Here is a 12,111-nt window from a genome sequence, read left to right on the forward strand (position 1 = left end):
CATGAACACAATAAGTGCATTGTATTACCCTCAACATGTACCAAACAATCTTTTTTTTTTTTTTATGTTTGTGCATAGTCGTAAAAGACACCTAATATAAATTGACACCAGTTGTTCTTACAGTACTGTTTCTGTTTCATTCAGAAAATATGTGTAGAGATTAAATTTATGCTAAACCTGATTTTCACCTGGTGTTTTTATCACCCACAATTACACAGACTTATTTGTATCCTGAGGATTGGTTCTAATCTCAAGACATATATTTATTGTCAGCGTTTCAGCGTTAAAAGAAAAGTATACCAAAATGCAGGTAAAAGGCTTTTTGAAAATGTTCCAACTTTGCTCTCCGTAATGAGAACACTGAACAAACAGAGCCTCGACAGAGTTCATTAAGATTGCTTCACAGCAATAACTTCCAATCAGGCTTTAATACAAAACACTACAGTAAAACACAAATCTGCATTCCACATTTACTTTGAGTTTCAGAGCAGCTATATAAATAGAGGTGACTGCTGAGCAATGGGTCTGTGATTTGACCTGGTTTACTTGTGTTCAGGCTAAATAGTGTAGTTATCTTCTGCCTGCACCATATGATGGCCATATGCTTTGCTATGAGATTCCAAGCCAAGAACCCTACAGCTTCGCCCTAGAGTCTGTGCTTTTTGCTGGCCTACTTCACACATTTAAATGCTTAAATCATATATTTAAACATGTATACTCTGACTGGACACAAGGAATATTTTATTTGTTTTGTATGTTATAGAAGGGCAATGATGAATGAATCATATCATTATACCAGTATATATTGCAATATATATTGCAGTCAAATATTTTTGTATAATGAGGCTAAAAATTATAATTGGCCATTATCACAGCAGGCAAGTAATTTCCTTCATCACTGTACTAGTTTCACATCACCCTTAAAACATTCCTGTAGCTCAAACTGTAGTGCATGGCACTAGCAATGCCAGTCATAGGTTTGATTCCCAGGAAATGCATTAAATTGAAAATGTAAATGTGAAATGTAAGTCTCTTAAAATGCAAGCGCCTGCCAAAGACATAAATGTAAATGCATAGGCTGTCACTCCATGGTTCCCTGACATAACAAAATAATTTAACTCTTATTTAATCTTTATTTCGTGTCTATTTATTAGTATGTTTGTTAGTTTGTTTGTTTGTTTGTTTGTAGTATCAATCTGTTCATTAAAATAACTACCACATTTCACAAAAATCTTACAGTTAAGGGATTACTACTGAAGTTCAGAATACAATGGACTGAACAGCTGTGAAAATAAAATGAAGACTAAAGTTCATTTCATAAATGTCATATGCAGAGTAAAGCAAAGCAGTGCCAAGTTCATGGGTTTAATTCCCAGAGAATGCATGAACTGATAACAGGAATCTTGAATGTAATGTAAGTCGCTCTGAATAAAAGCGTCTACCAAATGCATAAATGTAAATGTAGTATTTGGATGTCCCAATAGGCTCTGTTCGTTCAGTTATTAGGAAGCAGAAGCTACATCAAACCACCTACACATTGCCTGGATGATGTTGTTAGTCATCACTATTGGACAGCTATTGGACATTTTAGTGACCAACAGGCCAGTTCAAGGAATGTTACTGGGCTGGGGCATTTTGAAAAAGTGGTTGAGAAGGTTTTCGATTCAAATCATAAGCAATTTGTGGTGTGTACCCAGAAGTGACCAAAACCTGACAAAATCTCCAAAAACCTTCCTTTAGGGACGTCCTCATTTATAAATCTGGTATAAAAATAAGGTAATTAAAGGTTTTTTTTAAAAAATGTAAAAATGCAGAAAGTTTTCTGTGATGGGTAGGGTAGGATTAGTGTAAGGGGATAGAATATACAGTTTGTACAGTTTAAAAACTGTGTGTGTGTGTGTGTGTGTGTGTGTGTGTGTGTGTGTGTGTGTGTGTGTGTGTGTGTGTGTGTGTGTGTGTGTGTGTGTGTGTGTGTGTGTGTGTGTGTGTGTGTGTGTGTGTGTGTGTGTGTGTGTGTGTGTGTGCGTGTGGAGATGCCACCATATACTTTGCCTTATAAGTCATTCAGAAACAAACAAATAATGGGGGATGGAATCTGGAATCATAATGATGTACATATATTAATGTAACGATGACACATTCTGCCTCTCAGCATTGACACTTACCAATCACCATCATGGCTGTCGTCTCTCACAGCCTGTCATAAACAGACTTATCAGGAAAATGATATGAAAAGATAAATACTTGAATTTGTTGTTCTCTCTTTGCAATCGATTTCAGCATGTGAACCAGAAAACTGCAGCTTCACCCATGACAGGGAGATCTGTCTGTCGAGATCACGTTCAGCCCATCTATGCCTACACTGTGTTGAATGTGCATTTTTGTGAGATTTATAGCAGTCTCTCAGTGAATTTCTGTGGAGGAAAAAAAAGAGTAAAGGTGCCTTTCATTCCTCAGGCAAATGGTAGGAGGGAGATTCAATGACAGATAGTTATGGTTCATGGCAGACAAGACACTAAATAGATTTACAGAAGTCTACAGATGTCAGATTGAGTCAGACTCCTGAACATTATGATTATGGCAATTTTGTGATGATATAGTGGATGACACCTTAATTTAATGAGTCAGATCTTATCACTGATATCTCTATGCTTTTGTTTCAAAGCCTGGAAATGTGCCGTGACGCCAAAACCCCTCATGGAAGAAGAAAGCCGTCGTGTTTACGACAATGAGTGCTTATCAGGATCAACTAAATGCTGTATTTTTAAGTAAACTTGAACAATGTTCTTGAATGAATAATTTATCAGAGTCTGTTATCATAAAGACATCAACTTTACATTTCCATGCGTCTAATCATAACACGAAACTAATTTAACTGTGATTTGTTGCTTTACATTTCAGTCAGATGTGATCTTGGGTGTTCCTTGGCCAATGAAATCAGCGATTTGAGTCCAGACCTTCTGCCGTCAGTCTGAAGGTCTGGCTACGTGAGACTAGTCCATGGATAACAATGCACCAAACAGGAATAAACAAAATGCAACATGTTCTGAATCCACCCAAATTCCTTGTAAAGTTCTGGTCAAGTTAACATTGCTCAATTTCATTCATCACTGACAAGCAATTTTGCCCTTCCCTCTTTCTTCCTGACTGCATGGACGACACTCAAAACATAAAATTTGATCTCAAAGGCACAGTGATTGTAAACATCCAAACAGCATCTTGGGAAAAGACAGTGAAATCTACTCAAAGGTGCCTATTGTGAGCAATGCACTGGAGAGCTTGATGTGTAACAATCATTTCCATCCTAACCTCATTCAGCCTGGGGTCTGTTCTCTCCTGCTGAGAACAATGTGTTTGTCAATTAGCTTAGGAAGGTGTTTTTGCACTGTGGGGATAATTTCTGTCTCCGGGCAGCAGACACCTTCCAGAGTCCACCATAATAAGCCTGAGATAATGCAAATGAGATCACACGGCATATGATTTTAGTGATGAGTGACTGAAAGTCCCTAGGGTGTGGAAATCCTCTGAGAATATTATTCCCCAGTCTCAATTCTAAAACAAACACTCTGTTCAGCAAGACCAGAGTAACACTGGGTTATTTCACTTGGGCACAACGGATAATGAATAATAATGGTGTTTCATGGTTTAATAGAATGCTATAGAACAGGTTAGCACCTATGAATCAGATTAGGATCATTTGTAATCCTAAATCGGAAGGAGTCTCAGACTCCCTCAACTGACCCAAGCCTAAAGCAGAAATTATGTTATAATGCTATGAAGACTGAATGAGAAAATTATGGCATCTGTTCATTATGAAGCCCCCAAAGAGACATATTCAGACAAAAAAAAAAAAAAACCTGAGGCTGAATAGACCTTAGTAAGGGTAGCATTTTACATGGATGAAAACAAGGCTATGAAGTATCCCTCACAGACTTAAAGGCCCGGTTTCACAGACAGGGCTTAGATAAAGCCAGGATTAGGCTTTAGTTAAATTATTACATTTAAGTTTTTTTTTAGTTTTTTAAATCTTTATGTAACCCCTCCGGTTCTACTCGCACCACTGGTTCTCGCACTGTGTCGCTAACAAGAATGCTAAAAAACCACAGCCTCAATCGTCAGTTGCCGGTGCGCTTCTTGAGGCCAGGGGAGTGAGGTTTATCCGCACAGCTTTTACTAGCTGGCCTCCATTACACTCACCCCCTGAACCTCACTCCCATCTGGGTCACGGCAGCAATGTAACCCCTCTGGTTCTACTCGCATTGCTCCGATCGCGATTTGAACCAGCCTTTCCGGCATGGGAGGCTGTGTCACTAACAAGGACGCTAAAAACCGCAGCCTTGACGCAGTCGACAGTGCGCCAGGGGAGTAAGGTTTATCCGCACAGCTCTTACTAGTTGGCCTCTGTTACATTTACAAAGATCACAAGATGTGTCCTAGATCACAAGTAATTTTCACAACTTTCAAAAATGTTTCATGGAGTTTTTCGTACATAAACCAGAAACAATAATGTGTGAGCATGTGTACGCCTGCTGTGCATTTCATCAAATTTTGAAAGCTTAAAATAACATGAAGAGCCATCAGAAATAAGGCCAGTTAATTGGAGTCAAATGAAAGCATTCATTGAGCCCTGTGCTTTGATTCTATAAAACGCTAAAAGATGCTATAACAGGCCAGGTTTCACGGATATACCAGGTTCCGCTGTTCCGAAGGAAGCATTTATCAGTTTTCGGATGCAGCTATTGTCTGGTCTCCAACGTGGATACACGACTACTTACCTACGCTGTACTTACCTGTGAAGATTATTATCCCTGCTCCTTCGTTCCAAGTTCTCCTCTCCAGCTCCTGTCTCCAACTGAGGTGTGTGCTATCCATCACTCCACTGCAGACCCGATATCCACCAATGTCCTGCAAAATAGAAAGAATATGTTCAATTTATACAAGTTACCGTTCTCCAGTACCATTACTATATTCATACTCTTTCATTTGATTTTCTTCATTGCTGCTTAATAAAGATCACTATTAATGTTCATCTGTTTGTTCTCTCTGAGTCTGAGGCTGTTTATGTTGTGTGCTGAATGGCATATTTCTTGGCTAAATGAGTCTATGATTTTCTCATAACTTTAAAAGAAATTGTTCTGCAGGCATTTTTCTTCATTCTGTGGCTTTGTGCTACCCGCTTAACAACTGCAATAAAATGGTGCTTTTCCACAACTAATATTGAATTACCTCTGAATTTGCAGTAAGTTGTTCCAATATAGGCCACAGTAAAGCATTTTGCACTGTGGTGTGTTTAGAATAATGCTTCATGATTCATATTCAAGATTAATCTGAGGGGAACACATTTTTCAGCACCCTACCTTGTGATAAAAAAAATACTATTTGACATGAATCGTTGCCATTTAGGTGTAAATGTCATGGATAAACATGTTATAAATTACCCAGTGCTATACACAACATCTTAGTGCTCCACGGGCAACTCCCAAACTCTCTCTTAAATATAACTAATGCCATTTAAAAAATTAAAAACAAAAAAAAAACATATTTATGAAGATTAATGTAAACTTGTCACAAAAATGTATTGTATCAATGTTCTGAGGTGCTGAAGAAATGTACTGTACATCTGTCCTTTTCCAACCTGCTGGGCTGATTTTGACATTTGCTGTCAGTCTATGCCCATGTCGTTTATCTTGAACTGTGTCACCATCAGGTCTGATCAAATTGATGAAAGAGTCTTAAGTTACCAGTCTGTCCTTCCCTGTCCAGACTGAGGGGAAATGGGGGAAGAATGGTTGCCTGCATCTTGATTTAGGCATGATGGCAGTGGGAGGACCTGACTGAGTCTCTGGGCTTTCAAGAGGCCAAGGAGGAGGACATCCATCACCTAGCGCTGAGCTCAGCCGTAGAGTCTCTCCTCCAGCCACTCCATGCTGTGATGGATGAGCATATCACATAGGATTCATATTATTTCAAAAGAGGCCAACGGAAAGGCCAGTGAGTTCAAATACTGAGCGATCAGTCGCAGTGGTGGATCAGAGTTTTATCTCAGAATCTAATCCATTTATGGGCCACTTACACATTCTTGAAGTTGTAGCTGGGGGGAGCGAGAGAAGTACAGTATTCTTCTGAGAGGACCGTGTTAGGCATGGGCCAATGCTCCCTATAGCACCGCTGTGTACCAGGGTTATTATAGGTTTGAATTTAGTTTTAGTTTGTCTTTCCTTTTTTTTTTTTCTTCATTCTATGACTATGAAATGCATTTTCCCCCCAGTTTTTAGTTTTAGTATTTTTGTGGTGCTAAAGTTAAATATTTGTTGAATAGTTGCATTATATTTCTGAGAGCCAAATGTTGTTATTGTAATGGTTTAAGTCCAAGGATGAAGAAGGTATAAATCTTCATAAATAAAAAACAGTCTTGATTAAACATAAGCCAACAAATCAACAGTGTGCCATGCACAAACTGTCAGGTTTCTGGTAATGAAGGACCTAAAATCAGACAGATGCTTAATACAATCTTTATTAAGCTCAAAAAACTGTCAGCGAGCCGTAGTGCTCAGGCCCGGGCTCAACTCAATAGATGAGAGAATAATCAGTCCAGGCAATAGTCCAGATAACCAGATAATCAGTCTGTGAAACGTCTGGTCCAAGGGAAAAGCAAGGAGAAGAATCAGGCAGGAGAGCAGTCAAAGCCCTGGCGAATGGCGAGCAAACATAGAATTAATCCAGGTCTGTGGTAAGTGACAGGCAGCGATCGTTAACAAAGATCAGTCCAGACCGGGAACCAAAGCAGGGGTGAATTCCAGAAGTACGAGTCACTAACCAATGCTTAAAGTTCACTGATCAAGGAGTTCAAACAATCTGAGAATCCAAAGGAACAACTGGGAAGATGAAAGAGACACAAGAGAGAAACACCAAACGACAAGACCAAAAATTTGGTGAACAGAACAAAATGTACGTGTGAATCGAACAGGAAACAAAACACACTGGCGAAAAGTGATCAGCTATCAGTTGAGAGCGGCCGCCATGTGCAGAAAGAAAACAAAAACAAAAAGTAGTGCAAGAGAAAAGGGACAGATCAAAACTGAGTCCTGACACAATAACAGACAAAGAATGAGTGATGTTGAGAGAGTTAAATTCACATGGTGATGAACTAAATAAGGAACTGATGTGATGATTAAATGAATGTGCATGGTAACTGATTATGGCGGGAAAAGGAAAAATGTCTAAAAGCTTCTCTAACAGAAATAAGTTTGTATAAGATGTCGACCCCAAAAAACGAGTGTTTAAGGACACAAAAGTTAGCCTAGAAATCTAGACGCACCCTAGCGGCAGCAAAATGTATTTTGCAGCCAGTGTAGTCTAGCAACTCTCCGTTGACTTTCGAGCTGGAAAAACCAAACTCTAGTCAGGCCAATCACATCGTGTATAGAGTCGGTGGGCTGGCTTTACATAATGACGACAGAGTTGTGACGGTTCCGCGTGAATTCCCTGCTACTTGAAAACAAAGAAGAGCTGCTGCTGCTGGCGAACAGCGGTCTTTCGAATCGGCTTTGGCCGCGACTCTGGAGGACATGGAGTTAAGCTTTTCTTTGAGAAAAGAACAAAGAACGGCACTTAAGTCATTCTTAAAACAGGAAGATGTGTTCGTAGTTTTGCCGGCCAGATACAGCAAAAGTTTAATCTATCAACTAGCTCCGCTGTTGGGAAAATGCTCTGGTTGGTTGTAGCGCTGTCCTAATTGCATGCAGAGCGAATTTGAAAGACAGCCGTTTATCCCGCCCCTCGGATTGAGCCCTGACAATGGTGAGTTGCCAGACCTAACATCTTGATGTAGGTCTGGCTTGCCAGGCTACACAAAAGTGGATACAGGCTGGAACGAATGGGTAAATTCTGGGATCCTGACACTCAGTATGCACAAAAAATACACTATGTGTGCAGAAAACATTTTGTCACTGGTATTATATTTTTGTAAGCTAAGCTATCCAGTCGCCGATTACGTTCCCCTCCAGTGGGCGTATAGTTCTTAGAGTAATATGACACGTTGCGCTCTGTCTCAATTGCCTGCATCCACTTTTGTGTCCTTACACCTTATAAAAACGTATTTCTGTTTTTTTTAGCTTGTATACTATACACCTTGTCGCATAGCAGCTTTTAGACATTGTTTTGTTTTTTGTTATAAGTCAGAAATGACAAGGAGACAGCTTCACACAATACAAAGTCAATGGAGACGGTTTGCTCTGGCTCAGGGTCCATGGTGGGAGCAAGCTCCCTGTCTGTGGTTGGCTCTGGTTTGTAATCCGTGTGCTGAATTGGGGGTGACTGTCTGGGCTCTGAACTTGGCTGTGTGGTGGGCTTTGGGTCTGCAGACACCGGAGAACTGCTTACCTCCATGTGTCCTCGTTCAGTTCAGATAAGTCACGAGGGTAGTGAAAATTTGCCCCAATCCAGAAAAGAGACTTTAAAGTCTCATTATCAAAGTCTGTTTGTTCGACAGTCTGACAAAAGTGAAGTGAAAATTCCAACAATGGAAGACCAGCATGAGCAAGGACAATAAACTGTTCGGCTTGAGCCATTTTGCTTTTGTATGTCCAGTATTCTGTAATGGTTTAAGTCCAAGGATAAAGATGAAGGTACAAATAACAACACTCTTTATTTAAACATGGGCCAACAACTCGAAACAGTGTGCCATGTACAAACAATACTGTGCAAAGAAAGAGTGAAGGTGAGGAACTTTAATACACATGGTGATGAACTAAATAATGAACAGCTGTGATGATTAAATGAATATCCATGGAAACTGATTATACTGATAGAAATGAAACCAAAACTAAGCATAATTGTGACAGTTATTGAGTGTAGTGACATTAGTGACATTTTCGTGTTTAACGAAGGTTTTGTATTTGTAAAGCTTTCTCTTTTTTCAATAATCTGTATATGAAACTTTAATTGCAATGTTGCTGTTTTTATTTGTTATCTGTTTTTGACTTAGTATTGGATTCATGCAAATATATTTATACACAACATGTATGTGTATAAAAGCCTGCTGTGTGTGAAAATAAAATGTCAGTGAATGTAAAAATGTGTGAATTTTTAAACTCATGGATCATGAAAGGACACATATTAGCGCTTACAGTATGTGGCGTCAGTACAATAAAAAAAGGCGATATGTGCTCTAAATGAGGCCCTTTGTATAATGTTATGTAGTCTGTTAAATAGAAATAATGACAAAATAGCTTAATAAAATTTTGTTTGCAAATATTGTTCTTATTTTTCTCATATAATGCAACATGGCTGGGAGAAAAAAAAACATTATTGTGTTTAAGACATATGGGCCACGGATCCGATTTGCAGTCTAGACTGTCCCCTCGTGTCCTTACATGTTCTTGATGAGAGAGCGAGCAACAGAGAGAGATAGAAGGGTGGTGATGGGGATGGTTGGGGATTTGGTGCAGAATGCAATGCAACACTGTCATTTATCCGTGAAGTGCTTCACAGAGAGCTGTGCCATTCTTTAATTCCACAGTAATCAGGTAACGTTATCCCAGACAGGACTACTCCATAGTACAATGTTTCTTTCTTTCACATCTTATTTTGTCTCTTCACATGCGCAAATGGGAATAACTTAGGACAGGTGTAATTCTGATCAGCAGCAGTTCTTGTTATCTTGAGTTGTAAGGCTGTGTCACCAGAGGACTGCTATTTTGGGAGAAGTTTTCTTTGATTCTAGTCACCATCTGGTATGCCTTCATAGCCTGGGGATACAGCTGATAAAAGGCACCATCCCAGATTAAAGTTTCATGGGCTACTGTACCTGGATGGGCGAGACACAGAAGAAAAAAAAGAGAGAAGAGTCCAGAGAATGATCTATGGCCTGCGGTAAAGATTTTAATGATTTATTTTGCCAGTCTATTTAGTGGACCGGAGAAACCTCATGGATTTCTTCTGGGGTTTTGTTGTATTGTTGTATGTCCTGTGCTGATGAAATTGTATGTGAAGGTAACCAGCATGTTCAGGACTGACTAACTTCTGTTTGTTTGTTTTTTTTATGGTTTTTTATGGGGTTTTTTTCGGGGGGGGGGGGGGGGGGGGATCAGTAACTCATCCAACTCTGTTGAGAATTGAAAAAATATTTTTTTTATTCTTTATATATATTTAAAGCTACACTATGTAACTAAGTTGAAGCATGAAACTACAAGTTACTTGCAGAGGAACATTGCTTTGCACAGGTGAAGTCTGCTGTGCCCACGGTTTCAGGTAGATGCAACACCTTATCAGTGCAAATGACATAAAAACTCCCCCATTAACAAAAGAAAGTCAGATATCTGAAAAAAAAACAAAAAAAAACAAAAAAAACAATGAGCATGTATGTGATATGACACTTGTTTTGACTTGTTGAAAACAACTGTTTTAAAATAGTGTTACGAAAGTTTGGTGATGCTGACATTAGACATAATTACTATTCATATCAGATTCTGTAAAATGGTCAGAACTATTAAAACCTGGCTAATAGGCTATAAGGCAAATGGACAAAAGTAGTTACTAGTTTAGAGACTGGCATTGCTTTCAGCATAAACACTGTTGTGTGAACCTTGTCAATGCACAGCAAATGTGATACTATGCAAACTATCTGAAAAGCCAAGCCAGTGATGATTTCATTTTGAGTTTCATCAAAAGTTTCATTTTGAGGTTTGTTTGTTGTGACTTCAAGCTAAATTTCCACTGCATATAGTAGTATAGTCTGCACATCTTTCCTTTATTTACAGATATGACGTAACCACGCCTGGTAGAATTAAATTTTGTTCATTTTGAACAAAAAATAAGTTACATAATGTAGCTTTAAAAAAACATAACCTATTTGTGAAAATAATAAGTGAACATTGATGTTGTTTTCAGTTCTGTTCAATTATATTTATCCTTTTATTGTCTCTAGATTCTTGGAATCTCTTTTTAATATTTTTACCTTTACCTGAATTAATACACTACATAATTTTGGTACCACTTTACATAAAGCCTTTATATAACACATTCTAAAAGTATTTTAATGCATCAATTATGCCTTGTAATGCATCTTATAATGCATTGTATTGTCAATACAATAATTGTAACCACAGTTATAATACATTATATGTATTGAACACACATTACTGCATTAAAAAGCATTCCAAACAGCCAATTTCAAATATAACAAATAATCTGCAAATATTATAATGCATTTTAATTTTGGTTACAAATACTTATGAAAATATATCATTCATTATAACGTACATTATAAATACTATTATAGAGAAAGGCTAAAGTGTTACCATACTTTTTAGATAAAAATTTTCTATCAAGCTAATTTGAATAGTCTCCTAAACGTAACAGCACCAGCAATTAAGCATCACAAGTCCAACAAAATGCTTCTGGGTTAAGATCAAACCCATTTTTCTTGCTTGTAACAGAAAGTATCAAGAACACAGGCAAGAATAATTCCAGATGATGACCTGGCTTCCATGTGTGAAACATCAGTTTCACAGCCCGCTTGTTCCATAATGCATTGGGCACCTTTTTAAATTGGAAGGGTGATTGTGTGGTACTTCTCAAGGCAAACAGAATAAATCAAGTATTGAGAGATGGAAGGTTTGATTAGAGCAAAAGGACCTGCTCTAATTTTATTTTGGAACTTTTTTGGATTTGAATCAAGTTGCTAAATATTTGCAATGTTTTGATAAAGTCACAACACATCATTGGCATTCCTCTTCCACCTCAGCACAAATTTGCTTTTTGAGAGGGATGCACTTTTTGAGAGGGATGTACTTTCCCTTTGAATGAATTATAGATGAAATGTTTGGTTCTTTTGATTTGCTACACCACTCAGTGCTATACTGAATGCGGCTTAATGTTGAATGTTTTAAAGTAGTTCATTGCTGTACCGCTTTGTGCCTTTACTTTCCTATTGCTACGCTTGGACTAGACCCCAAAAGTGCAAATTATACCATTTTATTTAAATATCAGTCCTATATATTTTATTAAATGTGCTTATATTGACAGTTGCCTGTGTTTATGTGTGACTATATTTAATTACACCACCATGTGCAATCTGTGATTTCCTTAATTATCTGATCATATCATAGT

This window comes from Abramis brama (genome assembly GCF_963993115.1).
Source record: "Abramis brama genome assembly, chromosome: 3".
NCBI lineage: Eukaryota > Metazoa > Chordata > Actinopteri > Cypriniformes > Leuciscidae > Abramis > Abramis brama.